The 5,910-nt window shown below is 31.3% G+C and overlaps 1 pseudogene; it reads left to right on the top strand.

Moving 5' to 3' along the window:
- Positions 1-5,223: 5,223 nt before the first annotated feature.
- Positions 5,224-5,321, top strand: LOC136125201 (U6 spliceosomal RNA; annotated as a pseudogene).
- Positions 5,322-5,910: the final 589 nt, after the last annotated feature.

The following is a 5,910-nucleotide window of genomic DNA, read 5'->3' as shown; positions in this document are numbered from 1 at the left end:
TGTGCTTCAGGAAGGGGAAGTGGAAAAATAGCCATTTAAAAATATGGCCAGAGAACTTTGTTCTCCATGGTAGGAACTTGTCCTTAGTAGAAAATACTTTGGTGGAACCTTACTTGACTTCACAGAAGGACAATTGGCTGTCTCAAGGCCATTCCTGGCTTCCTATGGCATAACAAGGACAAACAAGCATCTAGGAAACTCTTCTGAAAGTCACAGCCCAGACACTTGAGCCCATTAAAAAATAGATTTCACCATAAGATTATAGAATGCTTGTTCTCCTCCCTGATATCTTAACACCACATCAACAGAACTCCAATATCATAACAGTGGATTACAACTGAGAGAGCTGAAGGACATGGACTCTACTTAAGATGGAAACCCAAAGACAATAGAGGAGATAACACCAATAATACTAGAGGAAATAAAAGCCTTTCATACTTACAACTACAGTAAACATTAAACAGAGCTAACTCCTACCTAGATAAACATAAAACCTTACATTAAAGACTGTTTGCCTCAGCCTTTATTATTGGATGCATCATTTATAGCTTTCAACAAAAAATTACAAGGCATGAGAAAAGGCAGGGAAAAAAGTGTGTGAAGATCAAAACTAAACTCAAATGTGACAGAGATTTTGGAATTATGAGATCAGAATATAAAATAACTATTATTAATAGGCTAAGTTCCTAATGGAAAAAGTAGGCAACAATAAAGAACAGATGGGTAATGTATGCAGAGATATGCATTAAGAAGACATCAAAAAGGAATTTGAGAACTCAAAAATACTGTAAAAGAAATGGAGAATGCCTTTGACAGATTTATTAATAGACTCAGAAAGGCAATGGAAAGAATCAGTGAGCTTGAAGATATGTCAAAAATAAACATCCCAAATTGAAATGCAATGAGAAAAAAAAATAAGAGAATACCCAAGAATTGTGGAAAAATTACACAATATAACGTACATTAATGGCAACCCAATGGGACACCAGAAGGAGAAGAGAGAAAGGAAGAAAGAAAGAAACAGGGAGAGAGAGAGAGAAATAAAGAAAGAAAGAAAGAAAGAAAGAAAGAGGGAAAAAAAGAAGGAAAGAAAGAATAAAGCAGAAAATTTGAAGCAATAATGGCTGTGAATTTTCCAAAATCAATGACAGATACCAAAACAGAGATCCAGGATGTTGAGAGAACACCAAGTAGGATGCATACCAAAAAATCTAAATCTAAGCATATTCAAATTGCAAAAACCCAACACAAAAGAACAATCTGGAAAGAAGCCAGAGGGAAAAATAAGAATTTTACCTATAAAGGAACAAGGGTAGGAATTACCCCAGCCATCTCTTTAGAAGCCATGCAAGCAAGAAGACTAAAAAGAAATCTTAAAAGTTTTGATAGGAAAATAGCTACCAAGAATTCTGTATCTGGCAAATTTTTTCAAGAGTGAAGGATAAACTATGGAGCATCCTGTGTAATATTGTTCAGCACATTAAAAAAATGAAATTTCAAACAATGAAAAGACATGGAGGAACCTAAAATAAATATTACTAAGTGAAAGAAGTCAATCTGAAAATGCTGTATGATCCCAACTACATTACATTCGGGAAAAAATCAGAACTGTAGAGACAACGAAAAGACCAGTGGTTGCTAGAGTGGGGGTGTGGGGTAAATTGGCAGAGCACAGAGGATATTTTGGGCAGGAAGTATATGGGAAATCTCTGTACCTTCCTCTTAATTTTGTTGTAAAACTGCTCTTAAAAACTGGTCTTTAAGAAAAGTAAAGATCTTCTAAGACAAACAAAACCTAAAGGAATATGTCATCTGTAGGTGTGTCTTGTAAGAAATGTTAAAAGAAGTTTTTTGGAGCGAAGAAAAATTGCATATATCAGAACTCAGATCTACATAAAGAAAGAAAGAGTGTTAGAAGTGTATAAATGAAGATAAAATAAAATATTTTTTATTCTTACCTGATCTATTAGATGATGTTTGTTCAATATAATAATAGGAGCAGTGCATTGGGTGATTAGAGATTATGCATAAGTGAAATGAATGCAACAATGTTATGAGAGGTGTGTGTGTTGCTGGGGGAATTGAGGATACTCTGTTAGAAGAGACATGCAACACTCATGAAGTGGGTATTTGAGTGTATTATTTGAAAGTGTATTTAGATAAGTTGTAAATATACACTGCAAACTCTTAAGATGAATACTCAAAAATAGAAATAAGTATAATTTACATGCTAAGAGAGAAGAGAAAATGGAATCAAAACCAAGGTGGTGAGAAAAAAGGGGAAGTTCGAAAACAAGGAAGGCAGGAAGGAAAGAAGGAAGAAAGGAGGAATGAAGGAAGGAAGGAAGGGAGGAAGAGAGTGAAAAAGGAAGAAAAAGGAGGCAAGAGCAATGAAGAGAAAACAGTTACAAATATGGTATATACAAACCCACTGTATCAACAATTACTTTAGTGTGAATGCTCTAAATACACCAATTAAAACATAGAGTATCACAGAGTGGATAAAAAAGAAGATCCTAAAACATGACTGTATTTAAACTTACCAGAGCCATCAGTCAACTGGATTTAATTGACATTTATAGAATAATTCATCCAACAATAGCAGGATACACATTCTTCTCAAACTCAACTGAAATGTTTACCAGTATAGATTACATTCTGAGCTACAGAATGCACCATAAAAGTTTTAAAAGTATAGAGATCACATGAAGTACTCTTGAAATCACAATGGCATGAAACTAAAAATGATAACAGAAAGGTAGTTGAAAATCCCCAAATATTTGGAGATTAATCAATATACTTTTAAATAATACATGGGTCAAAGTGTCAAGAGAAATTAAAAATATTTTGAATTAAGTGGAAATGAAAATATAACTTATCAAAATTCTGAATTAGAGAAAGCATTGCTAAGAAGGGAACATATTGCATACATGATATTAGAAAATAAGAAAGACATAAAATCAACAAGCTAAGCTTTCATCTTAGGAAACTGGAAAGAGAACAATATAAATCTAAAGCAAGCAGAAGTAAAGATAGAATAAAAATGAGAATAAAAATTACAAAATTGAGACAGGAAAACAATAGGGAAAATTAATGAACTCAAAGCTGGTTCTTAGAAAATATAAATAAAATTGATAAACCTCTAGTTAGGCAAACAAGATGAAAGAGAGAAGACTCAAATTACTGATATTAGAAATGAAAGAAAAGGACCATCCCTACTACTCCCACAAACATTAAAATATTAATAAGGGAATATTATAAACAACTCAATGCCCACAAATTTGATAACTTAGATGAACTGAAACTTGAAAGACACAATCTACCTAAACTCACAAAAGGAGAAATAGATAATCAGAATAAGCTTATAACTATTGAAGAAAATGAATGAATAATGAATAACATTACAGAAAAAGTAGTTCAGGTTCAGATGGTTTTGTAGGAATTCTACCAAACATTTAAGGAGAAATGATACTAATTATCTACAATATCTCTGAGAAAATAGAAGTAGTGGAAAACTTCCTAACACAGAGGACAACATTACTTTAAATACAAAACCAGACAGACATTTCAAGAAAGGAGAATCATAAACCAATATCTTTCATGAATATAAATGCAAAATTTGTAAAAATGAAAATATCAAATTGAATCCAACAATGTATAAAAAATATTATACATTATAACCAAATGGGATTTAACCCAAGTATGCAAAGTTGATTCAACATTTGAATATCAATTAATGTAATCTATCATCCTAGGCTAAAGAAGAAAAATCATATGGTGATATCAATAGGTGCAGAAAAAGAATTTGGCAAAAGTCCAACACTGACTATTGATAAAGATGCTCAGTAAACTAGGAATATAAGGGATATTCCTCAAAATGATGAAGAAAATCTACAAAAAACCCTCCAGAAAACATCATATTTAATGGTGAAAAACTAGATGATTTCCTCCTTAGAACAGGTACACAATGCAAGGATGTTTCCTCTCACCACTCCTATTCAACACCATATTGGAACTAAATAGTGAATGCAATAAGACAAGTAAAGGAAACTTAAAAAAATACAGATTTGGAAGGAAAAATAAAGCAGCATTAGGTTGCAAATGACATGATTGTCTATGCAGAAAATCACTGACCAAAAAACTGCTTTGGAAATAAGCTGCTTTGGAAATAAGTGCGGTTATAAGCTTATCCATATTACAAAGTTAATATATAAAATATAATTGTTTTCTATATAATAGCAATGAAAAATTGAAATTTGAAATTAAAAATACAGTATCATTTACATTTGCAATGAATAAGGAAATGTTTAGGTGTATATCTATTAAAATATGTGTAAGGTATATGTGAGAAAAACAGCAAAACACTGATGATGGAAATCAAGGAAGAGTTAAATAAATGGAGAGATATTCCACATTCATGGATAGAAAGACTTGATACTGTTATGGTATTAGTTCTTGACAACTTTGTTTACAGATTACAAGAATTGCAAATAAAAATTATGGTAAGTTATTTTCCTGATACCAAAAAAAAAAATCTAAAATTTATGTGGAAAAGGCAGAAGACACAATAGCCAACACAATATTGAAGAAGAACAATGTCTGAGGACTAACAATACCAAACTTCAACACATACTATAAAGGTATGATTGTCAAAACATTGCAACATTGGTGAAATAATATAAACAAATACATAAATAGAATAAAAGAGAGACCAGAAATAGAACCACACATATAGTCCAATCACTCTTTGACAAAGGGGCAAAGACAATGCAATGGAGAAAGAATAGACTTTTCAACAAATGGTGCTGGAGAAGTGAACATTCACAATCAAACAAAAAATAGAACCTACTCACTGATCATATGCTTCTTACAAAATTAACTCAAAATAGATCATAGACCTAAATGTAAAATAGAAAACTATAGGTCTTTTAGAAGATAACATAGATAAAATAATATAGGTGATCTTATGCTTGATGATGAGTTTTATATACAATACCAAAAACATAATCCAGGAAAGAAAAAAAATGGTGTTAGACTTCATTAAAATTTGAAACATCTGCTCTGTAAAAGTAATTATTAGGAGAACAAAAAGACAAGCAAGAGACTGTGAAGAACTGCTTGCAAAACACATAACTGATAAAGGACTTATATTCAAAACATACACAGAACTTAGCGAGAAGAAAATAAACAACATTATTAAAAATTGGGCAATATCTGAATAGAGTGTTTGCTTCGGCAACACATAAACTAAAATTGAAACGATACAGAAATAATTATCATGCACAAGAATTTTTTATATTTGTGAAGCTTTCCATATTTTTAAAACATAATTTGGCTGAAAGGATAAAACTTGTTTAAAAAGCATTATATAATGGTAAAATAATCAATTCACCAAGCAGATATAGCAATTATAAATATATATGCACCAAACTTCAAAGCTCTGAAATATATGAATCAAACCTTGACTTGAAGGAACAGATATACAGCTCTACTGTGATAGTAAAGGATTAAATACCCTACTTTAAATAATGTATAAAACAACTAGAGATGATACCAATAAGGAAATAAGGACATAAAAACATGACAGACCAATTGAATATAACAGACATGTACAGGACAGTCCACTCAACAAAAGCAGAATATACATTTTTCTCAAGTGCAACTGGAACTTTCTTCATGATAGATCATATTTTAGGTCACAGAATAAGTCTAAATAAGTTTTAAAGTTCAAAATCATATGAAGTATCATTTCTGATCACAAAGTAATGAAAATAGAAATCAGTAGCAGAAAGAAAATGAGCTAACCCCCAGATATGTGGAAATTAAACAACATACACTTAAATAGACACTGGATCAAAGAAGAAATTATAGGTTTATTGGAAAATATCTTGAGACAAATGAAAATGAAAC

Source organism: Phocoena phocoena, chromosome 6 (genome assembly GCF_963924675.1).
Source record: "Phocoena phocoena chromosome 6, mPhoPho1.1, whole genome shotgun sequence".
Lineage (NCBI taxonomy): Eukaryota > Metazoa > Chordata > Mammalia > Artiodactyla > Phocoenidae > Phocoena > Phocoena phocoena.
This window is presented reverse-complemented; position numbering and strand designations above follow the sequence as displayed.